This window comes from Heterodontus francisci, chromosome 28 (assembly GCF_036365525.1).
Source record: "Heterodontus francisci isolate sHetFra1 chromosome 28, sHetFra1.hap1, whole genome shotgun sequence".
NCBI classification, from domain to species: Eukaryota; Metazoa; Chordata; class Chondrichthyes; order Heterodontiformes; family Heterodontidae; genus Heterodontus; species Heterodontus francisci.
Genome location: NC_090398.1, coordinates 46095451 through 46107518, shown reverse-complemented (window position 1 = coordinate 46107518; position 12068 = coordinate 46095451).

Sequence of the window (12068 nt, the reverse complement as noted above, 5' to 3'; positions counted from 1 at the left end):
CCCGACACACAGAAAACCCTTCCCCACACACAGAAACCCCTTCCGCACACACTGAAACACCTTCCCCACACACTGAAACCTCTTCCCCACACACTGAAACCCCTTCCCCACACACTGAAACACCTTCCCGACACACTGCAACACATCCCCACACACTGAAACACATACCCACACTCTGAAACACCTTCCGCACAGACTGAAACAACATCCCCACACACTGACACCCCTACCGCACACACTGAAACCCCTTCTGCACACACTGAACCCCCTTCCACATACACTGAAACCCCTTCCCCACACACAGAAACCCCTTCCGCACACACTGAAACCCCTTCCGCACACACTGAAACACCTTCCCCACACACTGAAACCCCTTCCGCACACACTGAAACACCTTCCCCACACACTGAAACTCCTTCCCCACACAATGAAACCCCTTCCGCACACAGTGAAACACTTCCCCACACACTGAAACCCCTTCCCCACACACTGAACCCCCTTCCTCACTCACTGAAACACATCCCGACAAACTGAAACCCATTCCCCACACACTGAAACCCCTTCCCCACACACTGAAACCCTTCCCCACACTCTGAAACCCCTTCCCCACACACTGAAACCCCTTCACCACACACTGAAACCCTCACACACACTCTGAAACCCCTTCCCCACACACTGAAACAGCTTCCCCACACACTGAAAGCCCTTCCGCACACACTGAAACAGCTTCCCCACACACTGAAACACATCCCCACACACTGAAACCACTTCCCCACACACTGAAACACCTTCCCCACACATTGAAACACCTTCTCCACACACTGAAAACCTTCCGCACACACTGAAACTCTATCCGTACACCGTGAAACCCTTACCCACACACTGAATCCCCTTCCCCACACTCTGAAACACATCCCGACACACAGAAAACCTTTCCCACACACAGAAACCCCTTCCCCACACACTGAAACAACTTCCGGACACACTGCAACACATCCCCACACACTGAAACACATACCCACACTCTGAAACACCTTCCGCACATACTGAAACAACATCCCCACACACTGAAACCCCTACCTCACACACTGAAACCCCTTCCGCACACACTGATTCCCCTTCCACATACACTGAAACCCCTTCCCCACACACAGAAATCACTTCTGCACACACTGAAACCCCTTCCGCACACACAGAAACACCTTCCCCACACACTGAAACCCCTTCCGCACACACTGAAACACCTTCCCCACACACTGAAACTCCTTCCCCACACAATGAAACCCCTTCCGCACACAGTGAAACCCTTCCCCACACACTGAAACCCCTTCCCCACACACTGAAACCCCTTCCTCACTCACTGAAACACATCCCCACAAACTGAAACCCATTCCCCACACACTGAAACCCTTTCCCTACACACTGAAACCCTTGCCCACACTCTGAAACCCCTTCCCCACACACTGAAACCCCTTCCCCACACACTGAAACACCTTCCCCACACACTGAAAGCCCTTCCGCACACACTGAAACCCCTTCCCCACACACTGAAAAACATCCCCACACACTGAAACCGCTTCCCCACACACTGAAACACCTTCCCCACACATTGAAACACCTTCTCCACACACTGAAACCCCTTCCCCACACACTGAAACCCCTTCCCCACGCACCGAAACCCCATCCCCACACACTGAAACACCTTCCCCACACACTGAAACCCCTTCCGCACACAGTGAAACCCTTCCCCACACACTGAAAGCCCTTCCCCACACACTGAAACACATCCCAACACACTGAAACCCAATCCACACACACTGAAACTCATGTCCACGCACTGAATCCCCTTTCCCACAAACCGAAACACATCCCCACACACTGAAACACCTTCCCCACGCACTGAATCCCCTTCCCCACACACTGAAACCCCTTCCACACACACTGAAACAAATCCCCACACACTGAAACACCTTCCCCACACACTGAAACCCTTCCCCACACACTGAAACCCCTTCCCCACATACTGAAAGTCCTTCCCCACACACTGAAACCCCTTCCTCACACACTGAAACACCTTCCGCACACAGTTAAACAATTCCCCACACACTGAAACCCCTTCCCCACTCACTGAAAACCCTTCCCTACACACTGAAACACCTTCCGCACACACTGAAACTCTTCCCCACACACTGAAACCCCTTCCCTACATACTGAAACCCCTTCCCCACACACTGAAACACCATCCCCACACACTGAAACCCCTTCCGCACACAGTTAAACAATTCCCCACACACTGAAACCCCTTTTCCACACACTGAAAACCCTTCCCTACGCACTGAAACACCTTCCGCACACAATGAAACCCCTTCCCCACACACTGAAACAGTTTCCCACACACTGAAACCCCTTCCCCACACAGTGAAACTCCTTCTGCACACAATGAACTACCTTCCCCACACAGAGATACCCCTTCCCCACACACTGAAACACCTTCCGCATGCACTGAAACCCCTTCCGAACACACTGAAACCCCTTCCCCACACACTGAAACCCCTTCCCCACACACTGAAACCCCTTCCCCACACACTGAAACACATCCCCACACACTGAAACTTCTTCCCCACACACTGAAAGACATCCCCACACACTGAAAACCTTCCCCACACACTGAAACCCTATCCGCACACCGTGAACCCTTACCCACACACTGAATCCCCTTCCCCACAATCTGAAACACATCCCGACACACAGAAAACCCTTCCCCACACACAGAAACCCCTTCCACACACACTGAAACACCTTCCCCACACACTGAAACCTCTTCACCACACACTGAAACCCCTTCCCCACACACTGAAACACCTTCCCGACACACTGCAACACATCCCCACACACTGAAACACATACCCACACTCTGAAACACCTTCCGCACATACTGAAACAACATCCCCACACACTGAAACCCCTACCTCACACACTGAAACTCCTTCCGCACAAACTGAATCCCCTTCCACATACACTGAAACCCATCCCCACATACTTCAACCCTTCCGCACACACTGAAACCCCTTCCGCACACACTGAAACACCTTCCCCACACACTGAAACCCCTTCCGCACACACTGAAACACCTTCCCCACACACTGAAACTCCTTCCCCACACAATGAAACCCCTTCCGCACACAGTGAAACCCTTCCCCACACACTGAAACCCCTTCCCCACACACTGTAACCACTTCCTCAATCACTGAAACACATCCCCACAAACTGAAACCCATTCCCCACACACTGAAACCCCTTCCCCACACACTGAAACCCTTCCCCACACTCTGAAACCCCTTCCCCACACACTGAAACCCCTTCCCCACACACTGAAACCCTTACACACACTCTGAAACCCCTTCCCCACAAACTGAAACACCTTCCCCACACATTGAAAGCCCTTCCGCACACACTGAAACCCCTTCCCCACACACTGAAACTCCTTCTGCACACAATGAAATACCTTCCCCACACAGAGATACCCCTTCCCCAGACACTGAAACACCTTCTGCATACACTGAAACAGCTTCCCAACACACTGAAACCCCTTCCCCACACACTGAAACCCCTTCCCCACACACTGAAACACATCCCCACACACTGAAACTCCTTCCCCACACACTGAAAGACATCCCCACACACTGAAAACCTTCCCCACACACTGAAACCCTATCCGCACACCGTGAAACCCTGACCCACACACTGAATCCCCTTCCCCACACTCTGAAACACATCCCGACACACAGAAAACCCTTCCCCACACACAGAAACCCCTTCCGCACACACTGAAACACCTTCCCCACACACTGAAACCTCTTCCCCACACACTGAAACCCCTTCCCCACACACTGAAACACCTTCCCGACACACTGCAACACATCCCCACACACTGAAACACATACCCACACTCTGAAACACCTTCCGCACAGACTGAAACAACATCCCCACACACTGACACCCCTACCGCACACACTGAAACCCCTTCTGCACACACTGAACCCCCTTCCACATACACTGAAACCCCTTCCCCACACACAGAAACCCCTTCCGCACACACTGAAACCCCTTCCGCACACACTGAAACCCCTTCCGCACACACTGAAACACCTTCCCCACACACTGAAACTCCTTCCCCACACAATGAAACCCCTTCCGCACACAGTGAAACACTTCCCCACACACTGAAACCCCTTCCCCACACACTGAAACCCCTTCCTCACTCACTGAAACACATCCCGACAAACTGAAACCCATTCCCCACACGCTGAAACCCCTTCCCCACACACTGAAACCCTTCCCCACACTCTGAAACCCCTTCCCCACACACTGAAACCCCTTCACCACACACTGAAACCCTCACACACACTCTGAAACCCCTTCCCCACACACTGAAACAGCTTCCCCACACACTGAAAGCCCTTCCGCACACACTGAAACAGCTTCCCCACACACTGAAACACATCCCCACACACTGAAACCACTTCCCCACACACTGAAACACCTTCCCCACACATTGAAACACCTTCTCCACACACTGAAACCCCTTCCCCACACACTGAAATCCCTTCTGCACACAATGAACCACCTTCCCCACACACTGAAACCCCTTGCCCACACACCGAAACCCCTTCCCCACACACTGAAACACCTTCCCCACGCACTGAAACCTCTTCCACACACACTGAAACACCTTCCCCACACACTGAAACCCCTTCCGCACACAGTGAAACCCTTCCCCAGACACTGAAACTCCTTCCCCACACACTGAAACCCCTTCCCCACACAGTGAAAACCCTTCCCTACACACTGAAACACCTTCCCCACACACTGAAACCCTTCCCCACACACAGAAACACCTTCCCTACATACTGAAACCCCTTCCTCACACACTGAAACACCTTCCCCACACACTGAAACCCCTTCCCCACACACTGAAAACCCTTCCCTACACACTGAATCACCTTCCGCACACAATGAAACACCTTCCCCACACAATGAAACACCTTCCCCACACACTGAAACCCCTTCCCCACACACTGAAACTCCTTCTGCACACAATGAAATACCTTCCCCACACAGAGAAACCCCTTCCCCACACACTGAAACACCTTCCGCACACACTGAAACCCCTTCCGCACACACTGAAACCCCTTCCCCACACACTGAAACCCCTTCCGCACACACTGAAACCCCTTCCGCACACACTGAAACCCCTTCCCCACACACTGAAACCCCTTCCGCACACACTGAAACACCTTCCCCACGCACTGAAACCCCTTCCCCACACACTGAAACCCCTTCCTCACACAGTGAAAGCCTTCCCATACACTGAAACCCCTTCCCAACACACTGAAAACCCTTCCCCACACACTGAAACACCTTCCCCACACACTGAAACCCCTTCCGCACACACTGAAACACATCCCCACACACTGAAACCTCACCCCCACATACTGAAACCCCTGCCCCACACACAGAAACACCTTCCCCACACACTGCAACACATCCCCACACACTGAAACACCTTCCCCACACACTGAAACCCCTTCCGCACGCACTGAAACCCATCCACACACACTGAAACACATCCCCACACACTGAAACACCTTCCCCACACAATGAAACCCTTCCCCACACATTGAAACCCCTTCCCCACATACTGAAAACCCTTCCCCACACACTGAAACTCCTTCCCCACACACGGAAACACCTTCCGCACACATTTAAACAATTCCCCACACACTGAAACCCCTTCCCCACACACTGAAACAAATCCCCACACACTGAAACCCCTTCCCCACGCACTGAAACACATCATCACACACTGAAACTCCTTCCCCACACACTGAAAGACATCCCCACACACTGAAAACCTTCCGCACACACTGAAACACTATCCGCACACCGTGAAACCCTTACCCACTCACTGAATCCCCTTCCCCACACTCTGAAACACATCCTGACACACAGAAAACCCTTCCCCACACACAGAAACCCCTTCCGCACACACTGAAACACCTTCCCCTCACACTGAAACCTCTTCCCCACACACTGAAACCCCTTCCCCACACACTGAAACAACTTACGGACACACTGCAACACATCCCCACACACTGAAACACATACCCACACTCTGAAACACCTTCCGCACATACTGAAACAACATCCCCACACACTGAAACCCCTACCTCACACACTGAAACCCCTTCCGCGCACACTGAATCCCCTTCCACATACACTGAAACCCCTTCCCCACACACAGAAACCACTTCCGCACACACTGAAACCCCTTCCGCACACACAGAGACACCTTCCCCACACACTGAAACCCCTTCCGCACACACTGAAACACCTTCCCCACACACTGAAACTCCTTCCCCACACAATGAAACCCCTTCCGCACACAGTGAAACCCTTCCCCACACACTGAAACCCCTTCCCCACACACTGAAACCCCTTCCTCACTCACTGAAACACATCCCCACAAACTGAAACCCATTCCCCACACACTGAAAGCCCTTCCGCACACACTGAAACCCCTTCCCCACACACTGAAAAACATCCCCACACACTGAAACCCCTTCCCCACACACTGAAACACCTTCCCCACACATTGAAACACCTTCTCCACACACTGTAACCCCTTCCCCACACACTGAAACCCCTTGCCCACACACCGACACCCCTTCCCCACACACTGAAACACCTTCCCCACACACTGAGAGCCCTTCCGCACACACTGCAACCCCTTCCCCACGCACTGAAACCCCTTCCACACATACTGAAACACCTTCCCCACACACTGAAACCCCTTCCGCACACAGTGAACCCCTTCCCCACACACTGAAAGCCCTTCCCCACACACTGAAACACATCCCAACACACTGAAACCCATTCCCCACACACTGAAACACATGTCCACGCACTGAATCCCCTTTCCCACACACCGAAACACATCCCCACACACTGAAACACCTTCCCCACGCACTGAATCCCCTTCCCCACACACTGAAACCCCTTCCGCACACACTGAAACCCATCCACACACACTGAAACACATCCCCACACACTGAAACACCTTCCCCACACACTGAAACCCTTCCCCACACACTGAAACCCCTTCCCCACATACTGAAAATCCTTCCCCACACACTGAAACTCCTTCCTCACACACTGAAACACCTTCCGCACACACTGAAAACCCTTCCCTACACACTGAAACACCTTCCGCACACACTGAAACTCTTCCCCACACACTGAAACCCCTTCCCTACATACTGAAACCCCTTCCCCACACACTGAAACACCTTCCCCACACACTGAAACCCCTTCCGCACACCGTTAAACAATTCCCCACACACTGAAACCCCTTCCCCACACACTGAAAACCCTTCCCTACGCACTGAAACACCTTCCGCACACAATGAAACCCCTTCCCCACACACTGAAACAGCTTCCCCACACACTGAAACCACTTCCCCACACAGTGAAACACATTCCCACACACTGAAACACCATCCCCACACACTGAAACCCCTTCCGCACACACTGAAACCCATCGACACACACTGAAACACATCCCCACACACTGAAACACCTTCCCCACACACTAAAACCCTTCCCCACACATTGAAACCCCTTCCCCACATACTGAAAACCCTTCCCCACACACTGAAACTCCTTCCCCACACACTGAAACACCTTCCGCACACATTTAAACAATTCCCCACACACTGAAACCCCTTCCCCACACACTGAAACAAATCCCCACACACTGAAACCCCTTGCCCACGCACTGAAACACATCCCCACACACTGAAACTCCTTCCCCACACACTGAAAGACATCCCCACACACTGAAAACCTTCCGCACACACTGAAACCCTATCCGCACACCGTGAAACCCTTACCCACTCACTGAATCCCCTTCCCCACACTCTGAAACACATCCCGACACACAGAAAACCCTTCCCCACACACAGAAACCCCTTCCGCACACACTGAAACACCTTCCCCTCACACTGAAACCTCTTCCCCACACACTGAAACCCCTTCCCCACACACTGAAACAACTTCCGGACACACTGCAACACATCCCCACACACTGAAACACATACCCACACTCTGAAACACCTTCCGCACATACTGAAACAACATCCCCACACACTGAAACCCCTACCTCACACACTGAAACCCCTTCCGCACACACTGAAACACCTTCCGCACACACAGAGACACCTTCCCCACACACTGAAACCCCTTCCGCACACACTGAAACACCTTCCCCACACACTGAAACTCCTTCCCCACACAATGAAACCCCTTCCGCACACAGTGAAACCCTTCCCCACACACTGAAACCCCTTCCCCACACACTGAAACCCCTTCCTCACTCACTGAAACACATCCCCACAAACAGAAACCCATTCCCCACACACTGAAACCCCTTCCCTACACACTGAAACCATTCCCCACACTCTGAAACCCCTTCCCCACTCACTGAAACCCCTTCCCCACACACTGAAACACCTTCCCCACACACTGAAAGCCCTTCCGCACACACTGAAACCCCTTCCCCACACACTGAAAAACATCCCCACACACTGAAACCCCTTCCCCACACACTGAAACACCTTCCCCACACATTGAAACACCTTCTCCACACACTGAAACCCCTTCCCCACACACTGAAACCCCTTGCCCACACACCGAAACCCCTTCCCCACACACTGAAACACCTTCCCCACACACTGAGAGCCCTTCCGCACACACTGAAACCCCTTCCCCACGCACTGAAACCCCTTCCACACATACTGAAACACCATCCCCACACACTGAAACCCCTTCCGCACACAGTGAACCCCTTCCCCACACACTGAAAGCCCTTCCCCACACACTGAAACACATCCCAACACACTGAAACCCATTCCCCACACACTGAAACACATGTCCACGCACTGAATCCCCTTTCCCACACACCGAAACACATCCCCACACACTGAAACACCTTCCCCACGCACTGAATCCCCTTCCCCACACACTGAAACCCCTTCCGCACACACTGAAACCCATCCACACACACTGAAACACATCCCCACACACTGAAACACCTTCCCCACACACTGAAACCCTTCCCCACACACTGAAACCCCTTCCCCACATACTGAAAATCCTTCCCCACACACTGAAACTCCTTCCTCACACACTGAAACACCTTCCGCACACAGTTAAACAATTCCCCACACACTGAAACCCCTTCCCCACACACTGAAAACCCTTCCCTACACACTGAGACCCCTTCCCCACACACAGAAACAACTTCCCCACACACTGAGACCCCTTCCCCACGCACAGAAACACCTTCCCCACACACTGAAACCCCATCCGCACACACTGAAACCCCTTCCCCACACACTGAAACCCATCCCCACACACTGAAACACCTTCCCCACACACTGAAACCCTTCCCCACACACTGAACCACATCCCCACACACTGAAACACATCCCGACACACTGAAACACCTTCCCCACACACTGAAACACCTTCCCCACACACCGAAACACCTTCCCCGCACACTGAAATACCTTCCGCACACACTGAAACACCTTCCCCACACAGTGAAACCGCTTCCCCACACAGTGAAACCGCTTCCCCACACACTGAAACCACTTCATCACACACTGAAACAACTTCCCCACACACTGAAACCTCTTCCCCACACATTGAAATCCCGTCCCCGCACACTGTAACCCTTCCCCACACACTGAAACACTTCCCCACACACTCAAACAAATCCCCACACACTGAAAACCTTCCCCACCCACCGAAACCACTCCCGCACACCGTTGAACCTTTACCCCCAAACACTGAAACCCCTTCCCCAAACACGTCCCCACACACAGAAACCCCTTCCCCACACACTGAAACCCCTTCCGCTAACAGTAAAACACTTCCCCACACACTGAAACCCGTTTCCCAAACATTGAAACACATCCCCACAAACTGGAACCCCTTCCCCACTCACTGAAACACATCCCACACACTGAAACCCCATCCCCACACACTCAAACAAATCCCCACACTGAAAACCTTCCCCACACACCGAAACCACTCCCGCACACCGTTAAACCCTTACCCCCAAACACTGAAACCCCTTCCCCAAACACTGAAACAAGTCCCCACACACAGAAACCCCTTCCCCACACACTGAAACCTCTTCCGCACACACTGAAACCCCTTCCCTACAAGCTGAAACCACTTCCCCACACATAGAAACCCCTTCCCCACAAACAGAAACCCCTTCCCCACTAACTGAAACCCTTCCCCACACACTGAAACCCCTTCCCCACATGCTGAAACCCCTTCCCCACACACTGAAACACCTTCCCCACACACTGAAACCCCTTCCCTACACACTGAAACACCTTCCCCACACAATGAAACACATTCCCCAAACACTGAATCCCCTTCCCCACACACTGAAACCCCTTCCACACACAAAAAAACACCTTCCCCACCCAGAGAAACCCCTTCCCCACACACTGAAACACCTTCCGCATGCACTGAAACGCCTTCCGCACACACTGAAACACCTTCCCAACACACTGAAACCCCTTCCCCACACACTGAAACCTCTTCCCCACACACTGAAACACCTTCCGCACACACTGAAACACCTTCCCCAAACACTGAAACCACTTCCCCTCACACTGAAACCCCTTCCGCTAACAGTGAAACACTTCCCCACACAATGAAACCCCTTCCCCAAACATTGAAACACATCCCCACACACTGGAACCCCTTCCCCACGCACTGAAACACATCCCCACACTCTGAAATCCCTTCCCCACACACCGAAATCCTTCCCCACACACTGAAACACCTTCCCCACACACTGAAACCGCTTCCCCACACAATGAAACAACTTCGCCACACACTGAAACCCCTTCAGCACACACTGAAACCCATCCCCACACAATGAAACCCCACCCCCACACACTGAAACCACTTCCCCACACACTGAAACACTTCCCCACACACTGAAACACCTTCACCACACACTGAAACCCCATCCGCACACACTGAAACCCCTTCCCCACACACTGAAACCCATCCCCACACACTGAAACACCTTCCCCACACACTGAAACACCTTCCCCACACACTGAAACCCTTCCCCACACTCTGAAACACATCCCCACACACCGAAACACCTTCCCCGCACAGTGAAATACCTTTCGCACACACTGAAACACCTTCCCCACACAGTGAAACCGCTTCCCCACACAGTGAAACCGCTTCCCCACACACTGAAACCACTTCACCACAAACTGAAACAACTTCCACACACACTGAAACCTCTTCCCCACACACTGAAACCCCGTCCCCGCACACTGTAACCATTCCCCACACACTGAAATACTTCCCCACACACTCAAACAAATCCCCACACACTGAAAACCTTCCCCACCCACCGAAACCAATCCCGCACACCGTTAAACCCTTACCCCCAAACACTGAAACCCCTTCCCCAAACACGTCCACACACTGAAACCCCTTCCCCACACACTGAAACCCCTTCCGCTAACAGTAAAACACATCCCCACACACTGAAACCCCTTCCCCAAACATTGAAACACATCCCCACACACTGGAACGCCTTCCCCACTCACTGAAACACATCCCCACACACTGAAACCCCATCCCCACACACTCAAAACAAATCCCCACACACTGAAAACCTTCCCCACACACCGAAACCACTCCCGCACACCGTTAAACCCTTACCCCCAAACACTGAAACCCCTTCCGCAAACACTGAAACACGTCCCCACACACAGAAACCCCTTCCCCACACACTGAAACCTCTCCACACACACTGAAACCCCTTCCCCACAAGCTGAAACCACTTCCCCACACACTGAAACCCCTTCCCCACAAACAGAAACCCGTTCCCCACAAACTGAAACCCTTCCCCACACACTGAAACCCCTTCCCCACACACTGAAACCCCTTCCCCACAT